This window comes from Phalacrocorax carbo, chromosome 1 (genome assembly GCF_963921805.1).
Source record: "Phalacrocorax carbo chromosome 1, bPhaCar2.1, whole genome shotgun sequence".
Classification (NCBI taxonomy): Eukaryota; Metazoa; Chordata; class Aves; order Suliformes; family Phalacrocoracidae; genus Phalacrocorax; species Phalacrocorax carbo.
The window spans coordinates 184,958,326-184,979,970 of record NC_087513.1 but is presented as its reverse complement, the minus strand read 5'-3'; the positions used below and the strand labels follow the sequence as shown (position 1 = coordinate 184,979,970).

Below are 21,645 nucleotides of genomic sequence, written 5' to 3'. Positions count from 1 at the left end.
ATAGTAGCAGGGTGGGCTCTGGATGTGGAGAAGGGGGGAGAGGGGTTGGAAGTGATATGGGGGCTCCAGGAGATGCCTTAGACTGACAAGAGATCAGTTCTGGGTTGAGAAAGGGAGTGGATGGGGCGAGGTGGGTAAAAGCAGCTGGGGAAAAGGAGCAAGGAGCTTTGCAGAGGCACTGAGGCTGGGGGATAAATGCAGGAGGCTGTAGTAGGCTATTAGTGGGTGCTTGAGGCTTTTCCTTTATTTTCCCCCTAGAAAATCCTTCTGCCTCTGCATTCTTCTCTCTTTCGGATATCAGTCTCTGAACTCACATCTCCTGGGACTTGCAGGCCTGTCTTGTCACCATCCAGCATCTTATTTTCGCTCCAGCTCATACAAGGCATCCCCTCCTCCCCATTCATCTCCAATGATGCCTCCTCACCTTCTTGGTCCTCCTAAGAAAGAAGAGGAAAAAAGATTTAGAAAAAGGAAATATAGAGAGACCTCCTAAAGGAGGAGCTGCAGTTGTTGCCAGAACGGGGTGTGAAGGAGGTGGCTACTGAAAGGCAAGGAGACGTCTACTCTTCTCCACTAGCTTTGCAGCACCAAGGCATAGGATGAGATTACTCAGGTTAGAGTAGCCCATCCCCATTTTTTCAGGCATTGACAATGCTTATCAGGCACCAATAAAGCAGGCAGGGGCCATCCCTGTGCAATGCCTACCTGCCTGTGTCTGGAGCTCTACCTTAATGACACTGCCTGGATCTCTGGAAAGAGTTTGGTTCATATTAGACCCATTGACTCCGTTCTGGTCCTTCCAGTCTTTTTCTCTGCTAGCCTCATGGAGCTATGAGGAGTAAAAAAAAAAAAAAAAAGAAAACTTAACTCTGGTACTTAACTCAGTAGCTGAACAAAACTACTGCAAAAATACTGGAATAGGTGTTGAGTAAAAATGTCCATTGTGGTAACTATTCTGAGTCTAGCTGCTTTTTTGTGACAATGCCTTTGAATTATTTCCATGTGGAACAGAGCAGCTCTGACAGCAGCTCTTTTTTAGAGGGAGGCAATTTCCCTCATATATGACTTGTCAGCTGCTAACTGTGGGTGTGTAAATATAGCTGAAGTTTGGAAATAGTGCCGATCTGGCAGAGGTTTGGACAGTTATTATTTACGGCTGAATGGATGAGATTTACCAAGCTCAGTTTGATGGTAAACGTTGCAGGGCAGGTACATTACCCAAGTTTCTGTTTGTGGAACACCTCGGCAGTTTTGTATTGATTTTAATAATGCAGCTATTCTTGAAACAGCTCTGTAAGTCGTGAATAAAGTATGTAATTTATATAATAACCACAACAACATTCAGAAGCACCTCACTTTAATTTTACTCCAGTCTCATTGACCTTTTCTCCTCCCTTTTCTTTTATGGTTGTGTCCTCCCTCTCTCATCATTCTTATATCTCATTTGGGATTTCTCCTCCTCCCACTCCATCTTTCAGCTGGACTCCTTCAGGACATGGGATCCTCCTTCCATACCTCTGGTATGGGTGACATCATTTGTTTGGAGAGCCTCTACTCTAATCTCTGCACTTTTAACTCACAAATTTATTTCTTCTTCCTTATTTTGTTTTATGTGATCCAGTGCTATGGTTCTGGTTCACGTTCTGTCTCTGGCAAGTAATCTTTCCCTGTCTACTCCCTGCTCTGACTTACCTAGGCACGGGCTTGCTGTGTCAGCTTGCAATTTCTGTCTACACAAAGGGCAGGGTCTGCTATAGGCGACTGCATAGAATCATTGAATCATTAAGGTTGGAAAAGACCTTTAAGACCATCAAGTCCAACCGTCACCATGTCAAGTCCACCATGCCTCCTAAACCATGTCCCAAAGTGCCATGTCTAGATGTTTTTTGAAAACCTCCAGGATGGTGACTCCACCATCTCTGGGCAGCCTGTTCCAAAGCCTGACCACTCTTTCAGTAAAGAAATTTTTTCTAATACCCAATCTAAACCTCCCCTGATGCAAATAGAGCCCATTTCCTCTTGTCCTACCACTAGTGACTTGGGAGAAGAGACCGACACCCACCTCACTACAATCTCCTTTCAGGTAGTTGTAGGGAGTGATAAGGTCTCCCCTCAGCCTCCTCTTCTCCAGACTAAACAACCCCAATTCCCTCAGCCGCTCCTCTTAAGACTTGCTCTCTAGACCCTTCACCAGCTTTGTTGCTCTTCTCAGGACATGCTCCAGCAACTCAGTGTCCTTCCTGTACTAGTGCCAAGTATAGGGGGACAATCGCTTCCCTGCTTCTGTTGGCCACACTATTTCTGATACAAGCCAGGATGCTGTTGGTGTCCTTGGCCACCTGAGCACCCTGCTGGCTCATGTTCAGCCAGCTGTCAGCCAACACCCCTGGGTCCTTTTCTTCCAGGCAGCTCTCCAGCCACTTCTCCCCAGGCCTGTAGCGCTGCATGGGGTTGTTGTGACCCAAATGCAGGACCCAGCACTTGGCCTTGTTAAACCTCATAAAACTGACCTCAGTCCATCGATCCAGCCTGTCCAGATCCCTTTGCAAAGCCTTCCTACCCTCGAGCTGGTCATCACTCCTGCCCAATTAAGTGTCATCTGCAAACTTCGTGAGGTCAGCTTGTCAGGTCAGCTTTCCCATAAAGCCAGTTGTTCCAAAAAATGTCTAAGTTCATGGAGCCGTAACTAAGAAGGGTCTTAAGAGCTTTTAAAGGAGTAAGGATATGTCTTTCTTTGCAAGTCTACCAAAGACACAACTATTATAATTACATTTCTCAGCCTTCTGAGATCTTCCTCTTTGACTGGAAGCCCTCTTCCTGAGTAATCATATTCAGTTTTTTCTTCCTTACTTTCAAGGTCTCCGTTTTTGTATGGTTTTTTTTGTGAGATCATCTCATCCACATCATCCAGAAAGAGTGCTAGAGAGTACAACGCACCTTTTCCATTGTAATTCTCGTGTCTCAAGTGCTAGACCTCCTACTTCCTAAAATACATATAAATAATTTTTTTTAATCCTTCATTATATCTAGATGTATCAAAATTACTTACAGAAAAATTCCATCCTTTTTACAGGAGACCTTCAAATCCTTTAATTAGTGAAATTTTTACTCCATCACAGTATTGCAGAAGGTGCAACAAACTCAAGGAATTAATAAAAGAAGTGGAGAAATCATCAGAAGAGAACTTCCTACTTGAATAGTAGCTAGTTGTGTCTAATACGATCTCTAGGAGTTGAGAGGGTTGCCTTTATTTGTGCTGTGTCTTTGCTGCATACAGCAGCAAGCTTATATTGAAACTTCAAGTTAGTAATTTAGCTTGAGTTGTCTGAAAGCTGGAATTTTGTATGTGTTCGCGTTTCTTGCAGATGTCTGTCACACAGCAAATGTTGCTGGCTGACTGCCCTCAAAACACTAAGAAGAAAAAAGATCCTTGAAAAAGTGAAATACTAATGACTTTGAGCCACTTCATATCTAATAGCTAGTAAGTGCACTTCTTGCTTCAAGGGAACGGGAACAATGAAACATGGAGTTTGCTTGGTGGTGGAAGGCTTTGTGTTGTTTCTGAAGAAATACGTGCAAATTTCCTAGTTGGTTGTTGACTTTTTAAGAAGCAGTCAAATCACTACATGATGATGACAGAATTGATAGCGTTGTTCTAAGTTTGACTCAAAACGTATATTGCATTGGACAGAAGATAAGAAATTATTCAGAAAATATGCTCTAATGTGCTCGACTGGGTTTCAGCGTCTCCAGGGAGCTTCATTTTATGACTTTATCAGCTTGCCTTAAAGCCACAGAATATGATTCACAATGTCACTGCCCTATTAGTTCATGCTTTTGTTGGGAAACAATCAATTTCTGGATCTGATGTGTATATAAACAGCTTCCTTTTCCTTATAGTCTCAAGGGAAATCATGAGACACATCTTAGTGTTAGAACTTTCATAAGAATTCAGTAATCGGTGTTTTGCCAGTGATGTGGCAATATGCTCTTACACTTACCAGCCCTTTGTACACTGCGTACTTTGGTCACTGGGTGCAGTAACCAGGAAAGAGCAAACGACTTAAATTAAATCTAAAGATTTCCATTCCTGCTGTAGAACAGATAGGTGTAATGTAGCATTTCACTTTAAACCAAATTATGTATCAGGACATTCAGATACTTCTCTCTGAAGCCATCGGTGTAGAACCTCTGGTATAACAGAAACTGAGATGCTGAAGTTTCAGTTATGAATTTTGGTGAAAATTCTTTAAACAGAAAACAGAGATACCAAACTAAACAGCTCTGTGATATAATGAAACTTTCCTCTCCTCCTGCCTTCCTTATTGTTCATTCAAGCGCACATGTAAAATGAGGACTTAATCAAAAGTCCTGTGAGATAGATGATAATCTGTCAACGCTTGGCTGACGTTTGGACATCACCTGTATGTTTTGCCTTTATAGTAAACACTTCAGAGATTTCTTGCATGTTGATGGAGCACATGATATATGAGAAGAAACTAAGGCAACTGAGTCTGTTTGGCCTTAGGAAAAGAATTCTGAGGAAAAATCTAAATGTTATCTTCAGGATCTAAATGCTATCTCAGCTGTCTAATGGGGATGTAAGGAAGATGAAACCAGATGTTTCTGGGGAGAATGATGAGAGAAGGAATGTACACAAGTTGAAACATGGGAAATCCCAGCTGGATATTGGGGGGGTGGAAAATCACAGTAAGGTGGTCAGAGGTGGAGCAGGTTGCACAGAGAGGCTGTGAACTCTCTATTCTTGGAGGTATTTGAACATGACGGTCTTGAGCAACTAGGTCTAAGCTGGCCATGCTTAGAGCGAGGGTTTGCACCGGATGACTGCCAAAGGTCCCCTCCAGCCTGCGCTGTTCTGTGGTTCTGTGCTCCTATAAATTCTGTTCTTTTTATGTAGCTTGCTGTTTTCATCTAACTCTTAAATAAAGTTGAAATGTTCTGTGTGTTTTCAGAAACCACTGGGTTTGCTCTCATTTGCTTATACAAATGAGAAATGGAAAGGTTGTTAAAGAAAGGATTCAGTGAACTGCAAAATCATGTACTTTTCTCTGGAACCGTGCATTTTATACATTTGGTTTATAATACCAGGTAGAAAATATGTGCTGAGAGCTCACTGCTTTTATGAGCTGAGATATCTGTATCCATGAATAATATATATTTGCGGTGTTTTCTTCTCTTTTTTTTTTTTTTTAATAAACAAAGCAAATAAAAACATTCTATCGTTGTTTGGAATATTAAGACATGCCTGCATTCACACTGAAAATAAGCTCAAGTCTAATAAATGTTATTATTGCCACAGATAGATCTGCTTTTTCATATAAATATAAGCATCTCTTCTTGCTTGTTCTATTAATCTATATCTTAGTGGAAATATGTCTTTTGCACAGCATGCTTTTGCAATACCTTAGTGACCAAAGATTTTCTTTGATAATTTATTAAAGTCAGGACTTTTAAAAACACTTTTGTCAAAAGCTGACAATCAAAACTGATGCTGTTTGAAATATAACAATGTTTTAAACATTTTTCCAATTAAATATCCTAGATTTGCTCTTGAAAATTAATAAGTTATACATTTCTATCTGAAATATTTTTTTAAAACTTTAATATAGAGAATTTACACACTTTTTAAACAACCTCAACATGAAATACCTTATGAACTGAAATTCTCTTTGCAGTTCAAAAAAATGTTTAATATTATGGTCAATAAATGGGGCACGATTTAGGCTGGTTAAACAAACTTCACATGTCAGAATTTCTTACAGCGTGGGAGAATGATCTCTTATCCAACACACAATATGTTTTATAGCACATTACAGCAAAAAGTGGAATATGAATATGGAATACATACACATGGAGTATGAACACTAGGTTTTATATGGTGGTTGTATTTTAACTCCGTCTGGCAGCTAAGACCCACACCACCGCTCACTCACTCCCCCTGGGTAGGACGGGGGAGAGAATCAGAAGGGTAAAAGTGAGAAAATCCTGGGCTGAGATAAAGACAGTTTAACAGGTAAAGCAAAAACTGTGTGTGCAAGCAAAGCAAAACAAGGAATTCATTCACTGCTTCCCATGGACGGGCAGGTGTTCAGCCATCTCCAGGAAAGCAGGGCTCCATCACACGTAATGGTTACTTGGGAAGACAAACGCCATCACTCCAAACATCCCCCCTTTCCTTCTTCTTCCCCCAGCTTTATATGCTGAGCATGACGTCACATGGTGTGGGATATCCCTTTGGTCATTTGGGGTCAGCTGTCCTGGCTGTGTCCCCTCACAACTCTCTGTGTACCCCCAGCCCACTCTCTGGTGGGTTCACATGAGAAACAGAAGAGGCCTCCACACTCGGTAAGCACTGCCCAGCAATAACTAAAACATCTGTGTGTTATCAACACTGTCTTGGTCACAAATCCAAAACACAGCCCCATACGAGCTACTATGATGAAAAACAACTCTGTCCCAGCCAAAACCAGCACAATGGACTTCAATAGATATGTTCTGTAGTAAAAATCTGGAAACAGGACAATCACATCTGATCAAGGGAAAACAAATAAAAAGCTGCCACTTCCTTAATTCTGTAGATTCAAATAGATTACAGTCATGAGGGGCACTCCAGTAATACTTCTGTTAGATACAAAACAATCTGGGAGATGAATGATGGTCAAAATCATTAACCTGCAAAGGAAGACTACATTGTAACTAAGGCTAGTTGCATCTGAATAAATGTTTGTGTCCCCTGAAAAACAGAATAGAAAGTAGCACAGAGCCAGAATAGTTTAATATAAATAATGTACGTGGTTGTTTCTGCCTACCACATTATCCTGTGATTATTGTTGAAACATCTGGTTTTATAACTAGTAATTTTTTTTCATTTGGGACAGGTCTTGCACAGTTCTGCCTTCCTGGGGAGAAGGAAAAAAATCCTGTGAAAACTGATGTTTCTTGTGATAAATGTGTACACTAAAGGTCAAATGGATTTCATCAGTATTATTTACTTAGCCAGCAAGGTCTGTTTCTCAGTACCGTATACAGATCTTTCTAAGCTTATAAAAGACAATGAAATAATTGTGACCAGATTTGTTAAGTTTCACTCTTACTTTCTTTCTGAACATTGGCTTTCTTGGCTATTGAATAAAGCTTTTGAGGAATAAAGCTTTGGCTTCACTAAACAAAATGCTTTGTATAGTTCAACTGTAAGCAGCCAAGATTGTAATTTTGGAGAGACCGGAGCAATTTGTCTTCTTCCATGAAGCCTTTCTGAAGCATTTTCATGACAAAAATGTTGATGATTTATACACACAGTTTACTCTTGGACAGGACTGCTTTAAATCGTATTCCATTTTCAATAGCTTTTCCTCTACCTGCTTGTTGAGCAAAAATAGGCGACATTAATTATTTTGTTTAGGAATGTCTAGTATACTAAGTATCTGTATGCTTTTATCTCTAAGTAGCCGTTGCACAGAATTACAGTACTCTCAAGATCTTGCAGATTATGACAGATGAAGATCAACACTTATCATTAGGACATAAGGGATTTCCAAAAGCGGTAGATTTATGTCACTTTCGAAAGGTTTGTTCCCCTATATTATTGAATAGCAAACTTCAGAAGAGATGCACTCATGCATGCTTTTGCTTACATACAAGCATATACTATGTTTAAATAATGCTTAGGTATATGTATGCCTTCCAAAAAGGCTAGAGTTGTCCAAAAATGACATGAAGTGCAGACACAAAACAATATCTAGAAAAAACCAAGTCTAATTTAACACACAGGACAGAGAACACAGGAGCACCTCAGCCAGCCAGCCAGCAGTAGAAGTCTTACTGCGTGGCTGGGAAATTACTGCAGCCTGGAGTGTCAAGTAAGCAGTGTTGAGTAAGGTCGTAATGCGGAGGTAAGCCTTGCAGTAACGTACAAAGAGCACTCAGATACAAAATTGAGATAAATATCTCACTTCTGTCCATGGCTTCCTTGTCAGGCTGTCCTCTTTTCCCTTTTCTTTCCACTATTTTACAAGAAACCTCTGCGTTCTAGGGGAGGGGGGAGGTTCAGCCATAGTGAGTGTGTGTTTTTTCCCCTTTTTTCTATTTGCTAACTCTGTGGATCTGATAGTCATCTCTCTATTGTCTGGTCACTGCTTTTTTGTATAGTTAAATTGTTTCACTGCTTCTTTGCCAGCTGCATTGCAGGATGGCAGTGTGTCCTCAGCACACACCTCCTTAGCACTCTCATGCTTTAAGAATACCCTTCTGAGACTGTATGTATATAATATATGACTTCTGTCACATGCAGTGGGATTCCTTCTGGGGTCCAACACCACGGCTTTCCGGAGGAAGACAGCTACTGATCCTTCATTCTGGGGCCACGGTTTCACCAGGCGAGTGGCCGCTGTAGCATTAGGAGCACTTGGCATACCTTGACTCGTTAAAGATAAATGCTTGGTAATGAGAAATTATGCTGCCAGACAGCAAAATAGTGATTGATGTAAGATGGAGAGTTATAGATTGTAATTGTGCTAGCAAGATATGAGGTGATGCTTAAAGTATAATTTCAATAGTATTTAATTAAGTGGAACAGTAGATTAACCACCGCTATCCTAGCTAAACACATATAGAAGAATTGCAAAATACCCATGCTCATTATTGCTAAGTTGCCTCTGCTGTCAGTGACTGACTTGGAGATGGGGTGATTGACTTGGAGCTGATTTTAAATTGCTTGATTTAAAAACTGAATTTTAAATCTTTTCCAGTTGTTCTCCTTTAATGCAGGCAGGGGAAGGCGATTCATCTGTTCAGTGCTGCATGGTTCACTGGGTGGGGAGAAGATGACATATTTTATCCGGTCACTGAGATATCACTGTGTCATTTCACTCTGTGTGTAGCAATTAAAGCAAAATGAATCATTTACTCGACAAATTCAGTCTCTTGTTCTTCCAAAGGAAGTATTATTATCTCTAGTTTATTTTTTGTTTGAATTGCCTGATGGCAGATTTCTCTCATCACCTCAGTTACTGACAAACTGTAATTAGGTATCCTTGTGCGCAGCGCTAGCTAAAGAAGGTGCTAGCTAAAGAAGGTGCGGTTTGTTTAATTACCTTTGTGTGCTGGCTCCAAAGGATTTTGGAAGCCCAGCCTCCCTCGCTTTGTCAAGCTGTGTAAATCCCATATCAATTATACCTCTTATTCTGGAAGCAAATCATGGAGTGTACAAGCTTCGGATTTGCTTTGCGTGACTATTTGTATGAAGGAACCATAAAAGGAGCTTGTGTTCAGCCACAATAAATTCATTGTTAATTTGAAGTGAATATTTATAGCTTTCTTTTTACTATTTGCCTGACTCTGTTAGTGATTAATTCGGTATTCAGCTAATTCTGCCCAGCCTATACCTGGTCAGAATTTTCTGCCCCTGCCTTTCCAATACATTTCCTACACACTCTTCTGTCTTTAATGCCTTTATAGCTTGTTTATTGGAAACAGGTTTGTAATTATTTTTCAACAGTATTGGAGACCTGATTTAATGAGCAATTGTTAGATATACTGGGGAGACACATTCACCTGCTTAATGTGATAGTTAACTGAGCAACAACATTGCCTCTTGAAGAAGCAGCTGTACACAGAGTTGAAGTGGTAAGAAAGTTTGAGGAAATGTGACGAAATATTTGAAGATCATTTAAAATAAGGAAGCTGAAGGCTAAGTATAAATATACAGTGTTAGCTTGCTGGTTAGTTGGTCTCTTAGTTATGTGCATGTGTGCACACACGTGCCTGTATTTATTAGGAGACAGTTTATATAGGCTTGACTGAAAGATACTGCATTGGAGTGACGGGATGTTCAAGGACTGTAGAAAGAAATGAGGAGGATGGGTCCTTCAGGTGCGTTCTGGAGATGAAATTGTGCTGCAGCCAGCACTTTAATTGCATGCAGTGTTGGCATCCAGCTTCAATGCTAATGTGTGCTTTTGGAAACAGATCCATCCTCTGGGAAATAGGTCTTTTCTCAGGGAGAGGAAGGGAGGAGAGAAGAATTTTGACACTCTTTAGTTGGCAGAGCTCACACTGGGGTATTTCTTGTGTTACTGACTTGCTTCTATCAGCAGTGCTTATGTTCTCAGTTGCAGGCTTGTGGTCAGCTTAAAGGATCAGGCTAGCATGATTACCACAAAATTTCAGCACAAAATACTTCCACTCATAGATTTGGATGGCATCTTCCCTCCTCTTTGCAAGCAGTGTTTTTTAAAGGGAGATGTCGCAGTGGGGGCCAGCAGAAACTCATGACTAGATCACCAGGTTTCGTTCCTGCAGAGGGTTGTGGCATCCGTGGAGAGAAGAACCACAAGGAGATTGGTGGAGACGCTGTGCACTGAGGCCAAAAAGTGGCGCAGCAGCAGACACAGCTAGAAGAGGAGAGTTGAAGTGTGAATGCTAGGGGAAACACAACTCAGCTGGTTTCTCTCATGTAGTTTCCAACTTTGCCTATATGGTGGATATCTCCTTGCAAGACTGACAATAAAGGATGTTTCAAAGTCGTGGCATGATGTAAACCATCCCACTCGCAAACTTACTGGACCACTTATAGCCCAACACAACCCCTCTGTTTTCAAGTCAGGGCTGGTGGCTTTGTGTTCCTGCTCGCTCATACATCAGTGAGGGCAGGAGCTTTTCTTTCCAAAAGGGAAGGTGAGTTGACTTTTTGTATGGGCTGTTGAATTCTTGTTCACATGCTTTCAACCAGATGAGAGCCGTATAGATTTCAAAGGACTCAGCCTTCAGAAAATGAACTGGCTTTCTGTGCCATGCAATCATTTGGGAGCACAGAGTAGGGAGAAGACTGATAAGATACTTTGCCAAGATCAAAACTAAGTGAAACTCTGCAATTTTAAGATATTTTGAAGAAAATAGATAAAAATGAGAAGGCAATTAATTTACACCTATTTGGAAGAGGAAACTGCTCTTGTGAGTGACGACCACACTGCATCACCTTCACTGGTTCAGCTCATCTCTGTTTTGACAAGTAACTCGGACAATTCTTTGCAAAGCATTTTTAATTCCTAGCCTGGCTAACATGATGGACATATAAATTACTTTAATTATGCTTTCAGTGCTTATTTCAAGCCAGGAGGGATGCTGGTCTGATGGTTGGAGAATCAGACTAGAATTCAGCAGATCTGGATTAATTTCAAATTTCTGTCATAGCTTTTCTTTAGCAGGTAACTTTGGTTTTTTATCTGTGCCTCATTTTATTGTCTGCAAAAAGGAAATAATGATTCTTACGTTCCACCCATGCTGTCCTGCCTTACCAATTTAGCTGGTAGGATTTCTGGGGCTGTATATGTTTGTGTTTTGGGTCAGTGGTGCTCCAGTCCTCCAGGATCATATCAACCCTGAGTTTCAAAAGCTTTTGTCTTGCTTGGCTTGGAGGGACAGTTCCCAGTGATGTTTGGATTTGGGCTGTACTTGCCTTTTGTTATCTTTCATATAGCACCTTCTTTAGACCTATTTTGTAGGGGACCCAGAGTGCTAGAACCAGCTTGGCAGCAGTGCAGGACAGGTCTGAGCATTGCAGATCCCCTTGTGGAAGCCTAAGACAGGCCCCACTTCAACAGATGGACTGAGCACATGCTTAATCTCTGCCTATTCAACAAATGCTTTAAACATAAACATGTTCCAAAGTGTTTTGCTATAGATGGGTGAGCTCCAAAATGTGCTGCTGTGCTTTGCTAGATAAGGATCGGTATTTCTCTCTGAGAGAACTTGTTACAGGACAGACACATTAGCATTGCCTGCATTTCTAGGTAAGAGACTTGACGCTGCTATCTATGTGGCAACCAAAGTAGACAAAACTAGCAAATATTTTTTTAAATCGCTTCCTGACAAGTAATAATTTGCACAGGTATTACAGATTAATGCTATCAAGCTAAACTATGTGATGGAAACCACTGACACTCATCTGTGTTCTTTATTCTTCAAAACCAACAAAACTCATCTGGAGTTGTATATCAGGATATACTGAATTGTTGAGTCGAAGTTGTTGTTTGTTTTTTTTTTTATTTTCCTTACGTACAAATGAAAAAGCACATCAAGATGAGAGAGTTGAAGTGGTATAGGTTACGTGTTTCAATGCAGAGAGTTCTCCTGTTTTTTAAAAAAGCCTCAATTGATTTAAGAAATTGCTGATTTAAAAAAAAAGCAACTAATATATTACACTCTCACCTTTGAAAACTTTGGGAGTTTAATGCCATTTAACAGCTGGCCATTTATATGTGATTGCAACTTGTCATAAACCTAATGCTGTGCAGCTGATAAACAGTGACAGAAAAAGTGGGCAGTCCAAAGTACATGCAGTCAAAGCATCCTGGCCTGCATGTATCAACTCCTGTATAAACCACATATGGAAAACTATCAAGCCTGGACTTTTAAAATGCCAGAGGCAGCCTAGTGTATGAAACAAATGCAGCAGCCAAAGTTTGTGAAAGCAACTGTCTAATATAAATATATTTATGATATGTATTCAGACCTGATACAGAAGTGTGAATGGCAAAAGTGCTGTACACTTGCCTTCTGAAGAACTGCCTGTCTTAACTGTTGAGACGTAGCCCCCCACCCTGGTCCTCAGACTTACCAGTCATGTTTGCAAAGCTCAGCCCTTCACTAGCATCATGTTGAAAGGAAAATCTGGCATGATTTCCTTCTTCATAACTGGGACCTTTTCCGTAATTTGCTTGACACAGGTATGGTCCCCAGCAGTCCCTGAAAGGGATTAAAATCCCTCCCTACCATCTTCATCCCTTGTATTTTTCCAGGTGAACACTCTGCAACTGTCTCAACAAAGTGGAATTATTTTTTTCTTTCCAGGACCTAAGTATGAACACTTCTGGTAGGAGGCATGTTACAGAAACGTGTTTGCCAAATGGTGCTCTTTCCTTGGATATGGGAAAGCGTTTTGTTGAAATGGGAAAACCAGCTGAATAGAGTCCGCCAGTCCCGCACGCCTCCTGTCTGTGAGCATCCCCACCCTGGGGACGTGGGCTGTGTTACCGACTCAGGGGAATGGGTTTAGAGGAGCCCTTTGTTGAAATATTGGCAGCACATCACTGGACTCGCAGTCATTGCAGATGGAGCGCTTTGCGTAACAGATGGATTCTCAGCTTTCTGAAAGAAAGGGAAGGTACTTCATGTACCATGGTGGGAAAGGAGGGGGGTATTCCAGGCATATGGAACGGCAGGAAAGAAGGCACGTTCTACGCTTTTTGGTGCACTTGGAGGCTAGCATCCTCTCTCTGACAAACTTGGGAAAGCGTAAGCACGGTGCTCTGCGAGAGAGCGAAGGGACTGTAACAGACGTGGAGGAAGTAATTTGCACATAAGCAATAAAAATGAAGGCAGCGTCTAGAAAAGCCTGCCCTCCTGAGCGTATAACAAAGTATTACGTGCTAGGGATGGGGAAGTGCTCCTGCCCGGGATCAGAGATGCACTCTATTAAGAGACAGGACTGGTGCCAGAACAGCATAACTGGAACAGAGAACCGGTTAATATTTTAAGGTCTATTGTCTTGTGAAAGAGACTGGAGATAAATGTTACCTGCCACTGTGAAGCCAGGAATTCCCTTTTTCCATATCTGTATGCATCAGTTTTGAATTGTGGTGGTACAGTTTGTGCAACGGTGTCGTTCAGATACCTTATTGCCTCTTTTCTTGCGGCCTTCTTCTCCCCACCCTCACCTCCCTGTCTTGTTCATACCTCACTTCCATCTTAATTGTTAGGGCAGGATCGGTTCTGTGCACCAGCCAAGAGCCTGCAATCCTGCCTTGAAATGGTGTTATCATCTGATCCAATATTTACTGCTAAAATCTGCATGCAATTCCTAACTGGAGTGATAAGGAAGCAGCATGAACTGGAAGGAGCGATCGTATTTTGGTGTTTTGTGTTAACCCTCTACAACTTTGCAGTTGCTTCACACAAACACACACACGGACTTAGCAGAAATATGATACTTTATTGTGGTACAATTTAGGATATGATGACAACGGATTTTAATCTTTATTTTTACCTCTTAGCTTAATTGGACAATTTCAACACCTCTTGAATGTAGACGTTAAAGCTGTTTAGCAATATAAGGATGCCAAAGGCCTTGGAAATTCTGATTTTCTAAGAAAAAGATGAATGTGATAAAAAGGCAAAAATGTCAAGGTTCTTTCAAAGTGTGGTTTGCTGCTGAAAGCAGCTATGCAAAAATTCTTAAATAGTGGCTCTGGATTTTGTTCATACTTGGGGTTGTGTCTGCAGCAACAGAAACGTCTAAAGTCTTTTTCATGAAAAATAAAGCAAACTGGATTACATGCACATTTGTGCATCAACTTTGCTCCATTTTGCAGGACCAAATTCTCAGGGAGGCTCTGCAATAAAATAAACAAGGAATCCAATCACTGAATTATAGTATGAACATTTTCAGATCGTTGTGTCTGGATCTCTCCCAAGTTTCAGCCCCATAATAAATTAATTCCAACCCCCGCAAAAGAGAAGGAAAAAAAAAAAAACCTCAACAACTTCTATAAGACAAAAACACCGGGCAATTTTTATGGGGAAACAAGTGGCCAAGAATAATTTATTGGAAAAGTAATTGTCTAAAGAGAGAGTGGGCTGTTCTCTCTAATTGGAAACAATAACACTTTCCAGCCTTCATAAACACAGTATAGGAGGAGCATCAGCATTTTGCTTCATCAACCTGGTAAAATCGAATATAAAGTTAAGATGTTGCTTTCCTCTTGTTTTATTTCTCCGTACACCTGATACTGCAGTTGAGCCCACTTCCCTCTCTCTGTGGCAAAATCTAATCTGGCTGCCACAGAACGTGTGAAATGCATGGAGGTGATGAGCCAGGGTCCGCTTTCTGCATTGTATGTCTGGCTTTATTGAATCTCTAGTCACCCTCAGATAATAAATATTTCATATGTTGGACAGGTGAAAGGTTTCATTCAGCTGCAGATCTGCTTCCAAGGCAACCGATTCCTGTCATCTGAACAGTTTAAACATGTTGAAAACAAAGCTTGTTTTCTGGTCTTCTCCTCTATGATTTTATGTGTAAAGCATTATCCGTCTCCCTCCTGTCCCTCCTACAAGCAGATACAGAAATGCCAATAGCATTAACAAGTAATTCTAAACAATTTATAACCTAAATGTATTTTCTCTTGCAGTCAAGATGGGGTGAAAAATGCTGTTTCATTTCACAAGCATAGAATAAATACCTAGACACATGAAATTACTTGAGTTAGCATCTATAAATACTCTGAACACAAAAAAATATATGCAACCACAGTACTACATTATGCTTTCCAGTATGTTTCTCCATTATGATAGGTGTTTTCTCAATTCCCTTGTCCAGTAATTCTGTTATAGATTTGGGGGGTTCTTTTGGACAGCGGGCAGTACCCCAGGTCTTTCTCTGAGAAGTTACCAGGAAGACTGTTAGCAAAATATCTTCAGCTGAATCTGATTTCTGCAAATGTCAGTGCTTGTGACAGATCTTCTGGAAAATGTCCGCTGTATCCTTTACTTCTTACAGCTGAACAAGGTCTTCTAAAGTATAGCTTTGCTTGTTCTTTCTCTGCACATTTCTGAGCGTAATGGGCAGCTGCCCTCCTTCCTCCCCTCAAGCCCTCCCTACATCTGAACTTTCTGACTCGTGCTGCGCTCCATGCCCAACTCTAGACCAATGCCTGCATCCAGTACTGATGACTTCAACAAGCGCTTCTGTTTCCTGCCTGCTGCGTCAATTGTGATGAAAGGAGAAATCTATCGGAGCAGTGGTGAAATTTTGGTAGGCAGAGTCCAAGCGAAGGGATTTTCTCCCATCTCGTATCAGGCTCAGAGACATTTTTACTTCTGCACGGATGTTCCCTTAATGCAATTACGGCAGAATGGTGGCATTTCTCTGGGAGGCACACCGCTGTTTTAGGAAATGAGATGGAGAATACATCTGGGGGTGAGATTGATGGGTTTTAAGTATTCTGATGGAGATCTATGAATAGATGGCTTATTTAATCTCTTTGTCCTCGCTTTCTACTTACTGTACAAGTGCTTTGAACTGATGCTCTATTTGGGGACTAGGAGGACAATCTAGATCCATTCAGAAAGACTGACATGACACGCACAACTGATCTTTTGGGTTTAGGGGGGAAATGGAAACGGGGTACAGTTTGTGCTAGGTGTCTTTGTGCCTGGTAGCTCTGTGGCTGATCCCCCTATTAGAAACAATTAAACTATATCTGACCTTGCAGCCCTCTCCCTTCTGTTTCCAGGCATATAGATTTTAGCCAGCAGGTCTCTGGTTAACCCCTCCTCGCTGTTGTTTATTTCCTGCCACTCCGCAGACACACCACTGAGCGTTAAGTATGTGAACTCAAAGACGCTCCCTCTCTCCCGTACGGTCTTAATAGCAAACAGTCACGAGCCAGGCTTCTCCAGGCAGAATTATTTCTACCTAAGAAATATAGGCTTCAGGAGTATGCCCTTTCTCTCACCCTTTTCAGATTGCATTAAAAGCATCCACTTCAAGAAACTACAACTGTGTTTATTCGAGTGTTGAATTTGGAAGTAGTGCCGGGATCCCTGCCACGGCATGCTTGAACCGTGAAACCCAGGTCAGTTCCATTTTTTGGTTTTCATGTACTGGCACAGCGCTGCAGCGGTTTGAGCTTCCAGGTCTCTATGCAAGCAATACTTCTTTTAACATGCAGAAAACATCATATTTGATTTTATAACCTTACGTCTTGGGTTTGTTTTTTGGTTTTTTTTTTTTGTACTACTAAACCAAAATGTCAGGGTGGCATGTCAGTAAACACAATGCGTTCAAAAAGGATCATGCTGACAGGCTTGAAAACTAAATGCTCTCTTTTAAACAGGCAGGAACAGCTCAGGTTTTTCTTCCTGCCCACCAGGCTGTCCCTGGACCTGAGGGGACAGCTGTGCTTAATCTGCCTTTTGCTCTGTCACTGTGACTGCCAGCTATTGCACTATATAACGTTCTTTTGGGCTATAGGAGGATAACAAGTTTCAACCACTGTTCACTGAGGTTGACCTTGTGACTCAAAGACTACTGAGTCAATAGCCCCTTAGTTTTTTCAGTGAAACAAGTCCTTCTCTGCCTTCCAGCCTTCTGTGGTATTAGGGATTTTGTGGGTTTGTCATATTGCCAGAGAGAAGGGTGCTGGGGCACCTATTGCACTGTCTGCAACTGATGGGTGATGTTACTACAGTTGCCTGGGGTACTTTCTGAGGAGGCTAGTTTCGTTAGTACATCTACTCTAGATCTCAGACTCCAGATTTCACTCAAACTGAGTTTGCCTTTTTGAGATTTCATGTGCGTAGTCTTTCACTGTAAGGTGGATTTGCACAGGAAAAATCAAAGGTAGCATGATTTGGTACCTGAAGTGTTTGTTCCCCCCAAATGTGTGTTGGATGGCTCTGAAGGCACAGGACTGTTTGTCTGCTTATTGGGAAAACATCTGGAGGGAGCAACGCTTTGTGCAAGGAAGTTTGATAGTGTTTTACTGTGGTGTGGACCTGCCTCCCTTCAATTTCCATCCCCTGATCCCCAGTGGTTGTATGCTTTGATGTTGCTGGAGTGCTCTTGGAGTAAGTGTTCCTCTCAGTGAAAGTTATGCTGCTGTCATTTTTTTAATGTTTCATACAATGGGTGAAGAATAATCCAGAATATATCCAAACATGGGATTTTCATCACCAAGAAACTGCAGTTAGAGCCATTGTCCCCTTCAATCACCAAATAAAGAGTCCGGAGAGCAAATACTGTCTTTAGCCCCAAGTCTTCCCTGGCTCTTCTGTGCAGCTACTCTGCTTCTAAGCAAGGTTCCCTTCTTTTCAAATTTTCTTTCTTTGTGCATTTGTTCCTTGCCTAATTATTTTAGGTCAAGTCTGCAACAGCTGAACAGAATACAGTAAAGGTAACGCTCTGTGATCTTCCTGCAGCATGAAAATTTATATGAAAAGATAAATATCTTTTTAGATATTATATTTATCGAAGACAATGGGGAGATATGTTTTGAGTGACTGAAAATTTTGTAACTGTACCATTAATGTTTAATTATTATTGGCATCCAAGCAGTGCCTTTCGAGATTAACCAGACACTCTGCTTCAGGGATATGCATAGGTGGTAGAAAATGATAAAGCTGGTGAAACCGCACCTCTGGGAACATGTAATGGGATCTTTCCTGTGATATGCAAATTACGCTGCCAAGTTGCTGTATAAACAATTCATGGGAGAAGTGTTGAGAGGTAGTTAAATAGCTGGATCACATATGAAAGATAAAATCCATCACTGGGAATGGAAAAATGCATCAAAAGAGTGGATTTGCTTTTAAAAATAAATAATAATTAAAAAAAAAAATCTTCACCCAAAGCAGGTAGTTGCACTAAAGAGTAAATAGCAAACAGTTTATCACAATTCTTGCAGTTCAGAGTAGATGAGCATTTAGGAAACCAGTGTACACAGGGTTTGTGAAAAACAAGACTTTTTCTAGTACAAGTAATCCAACCAATAATGCTATTTTTTTTAAACTGGGGAAAAAAGATTACTTCATAAATGTTAATTTGGTTACTCTTCAAGCAGAAGACATACACTGCTTACTTTTTAGTGATAAAAACCAATCCTGCCATTTCTATTCCAGCCATGAGCAATGGGCTCAGGCAGTCCAGCAAAACATATATCAGGGTTATATACAGCCATAGATCAATGAGTATGCACAAACCTTGTTGACACCAGCAGAAGCTGAACTCTTTGCTTCAGTCTGGGTCTCCACTTTTTGTATTTTATACAGTATGAGGAAAGCATTCCAGCTGATTGCACTCCATCAATAAATCAAAGATTACTCTTTCACAAATGGCATCAAAGCCCTCGTTGACATTGTGCCTGACTGCATTGTTTTTCCACAGAGGTCAATCCCCGCAGCACTTGTTTTCCCTCAGCCCTTTCCTCTATCATTTCCTCTATCTGCTGTTCATTTAGGATCTGATGTGGCTCAGCTGAAGCCAACTGAGAAGCCCCTGATTAACTTCAGTGGGAGCTGGATCATGCACTAAAGTCCTAAGGGGCCGGCAGTAGAAAATTTAAGAACGCAGCAGGGAATATTAAAGCATCATGAGGCAAGGGAAATATTTTTGGCCTGTGACTTTCTTTTGTTTTGCTATGTAATAGGAATGGTACTCTAGATAGAGTTGTGCAGTCATAATAAACAGATCCCGCGTTCAACAAATATATCGAATTCTGTTCTATGTTTAATCACCCACGAAAGCTGTGTCAGATGCTCTTCCACCAGGAACAATATCTCCTAATTAACTGTAATTAAGGTATATTAAAACAACAGGATGTGAAACTAGATGGATCTGTCTCTTGACATTTCAAATTTAGATTTTTTTTTTCTGCCAAGTCTCTTAATATGCTTCAATTAATGATAACAGGGGCCAGGCCATTCTCAGTGATGAATCTGCATACGTGAATCTTAGTACCACTGAGATGAGATGAGATGGAGCATGAATCTTTCCACTGTTAAAGGCCCCTTAGAAACATGCATGGACCTCAATTAAGCTGAATTTACTGGCTCAGATGTTGATTACTAGGAAGCCAAGGGTCAAAGCTTGATTGCTTTCTCTTGGAAGGTGCAAAAACTATGCTGGAGATGACACGAAAATCTGGTATCTTGTCTACAGGTTCTTCAGAGGATCTGGCACCATTTATTAGGTATGGCATCTCTTTGTTCACTGAGAATCCATACAAAGCTGTTTTATTCATGCACTATTTGAACAAGCAAATTTTTAACTTGAGTGCCCAGTGAAGGGGTTTGATTGTAAACTGGAAAATTATTGCTTCTCCTGTGAGCTGTGGCAGACATCAAGGTGTCACCAACTGACAAGCATTTGGAGAGCTAATCAGTAGTAAAGCTTAGGTATAGTCTTTGTATTGATAGCTTAACAATTAAGACATTTTAAACTATTCCTGAATGCAAGGAAATTGCCAACTTAAAAGAGAGAATTTCCTAGCTCAGGCATTTCTGGCCATGTAATTAAACTGAATATGCTGCTCCCTTGCCCCTAGCCACAGTTGTCCTAAAGAAGATTAACAACATTGAATTTCTACCAAGGCTGAAATCTTGTTTGTACCCTGAAACATGGACAAACACAACAATGTGCTACGATTCCATCAGGCGACTCCTCCCGAACTTGGTGATGCTTCACTGTGTGCCAGTGACACACTTCGCAGTGTCATCAACCCATGGGACTTGGGGAGGAGTTCACTGTTTCAGAGATAAGCATAGATGAAACTGGGTTTCTGCAGTGTTTAGCATGGTGTATAGACATTTGGCTGAAGTAATCTATTAGATGTCATAGAGCACTGCAACCAAAAGGTCTTGTGTAAAACAATGGGGGAAAAAAGGTGAAAAGCATATCTCCCATGCTATTCCACTGAGCAGCTCTATTATGATCAGGACTTAAGTTAAATGATCTACCATATCTGTGATTGCACAATATAATCATGTTCCTGGGGGGTTTTAAATTTCTTTTTAGCTACCCCAGTTCCCTCTAACTTCCTAAAGGAAATATTTCATAGATTTGTTTCAGTTGTGTTCCCAAGCACAATTATGTTCCCAAGTAAATCAGTTATCTGATTGAGACATGACATGATTACGAACTTTTAGTTTTCTTTTAAGATACCAGTAAACAATTTTTTTAAAGTCTCATATTTTGTTTGCATCTTATGTGCCCGTACTTGCTTGATCACACGCAGGAAATATTTTTGTACACTGCTGCTATGCATGACTAAGAAAGGAGCTGTAGATAGAACAAGATGAGATACAGGCTGTAATTTACACCTGACAGAGTGTGAATTTCATTGCAAGTCCTTTTAAAGGAAACTTGCTATTTTCTCCACATTCAGATAGACAGCAATTCCATAAGAAATGATGATAATTATCTTTTTTTGTTTGTTCTACTCTACTTTGGTTTTGATTTTTCCTAGGAAAAAATATTCCTTGACCTAATGTAATGCTGTGTTATCTGCAGGCCCAGGTCATGGTCCTGTGATGCTGGACATACCCCATAAGCAGAGAACAGCCTGACTAGGCAAGATTAATAAAGCGTGGGATGAAGAAAGTATTATCACACCATTTCATGGGTGGGGGATCAAGGCATAAACATTTAAAATTACTTGCCCAAGGTCTGTTGCTGAGCTAGATGAGGAACAGGAATCTCCTGGATCCTCATCCGGTTGCTTTTCCATTTGTAGAGAACTGAAGACCCCTTATTTCTTTTGGCTGAGCTGCAGTTTTGGATAGGTTGGAAGACATTTGGAGATAGAAGAGGTTTATTAGTCTTTCCTACTGAAAGACATATTAGCAGGCAATTAAAAGAATAATAAATGGGACCCATTCAAACTGCTCCGCTTGCTGTTGCTCTGAGCTTCAGGCAAGAAGGCGCATAGAGGTCATTTAACCTGACTACTTATATATCACAGGCCGCTAGTGTCACCAAGGCACTCCTAAATTAAAGCATATATTTTAGGCAGAAATACACTGGTCTCGCAAAATGTTTTCTAGTCAGGCTGTAAATTCAAAGAACAG

General features: G+C 40.9%; 1 protein-coding gene across 9 annotated transcripts in view; it reads left to right on the top strand.

Annotated features, from left to right (window-relative positions):
- Positions 1-21,645, top strand: part of ENOX1 (ecto-NOX disulfide-thiol exchanger 1) — a 378,888-nt gene that overhangs the window by 208,985 nt on the left and 148,258 nt on the right. The window contains exon 4 of one of the 9 annotated variants that reach the window (XM_064440826.1): positions 16,545-16,655. The exons of the other annotated variants lie outside the window; for them this stretch is intronic. The gene's annotated coding sequence lies outside the window, so the exon portion shown is untranslated. The remainder of the gene's footprint in view (positions 1-16,544; positions 16,656-21,645) is intronic. 9 annotated transcript variants of the gene reach the window in all.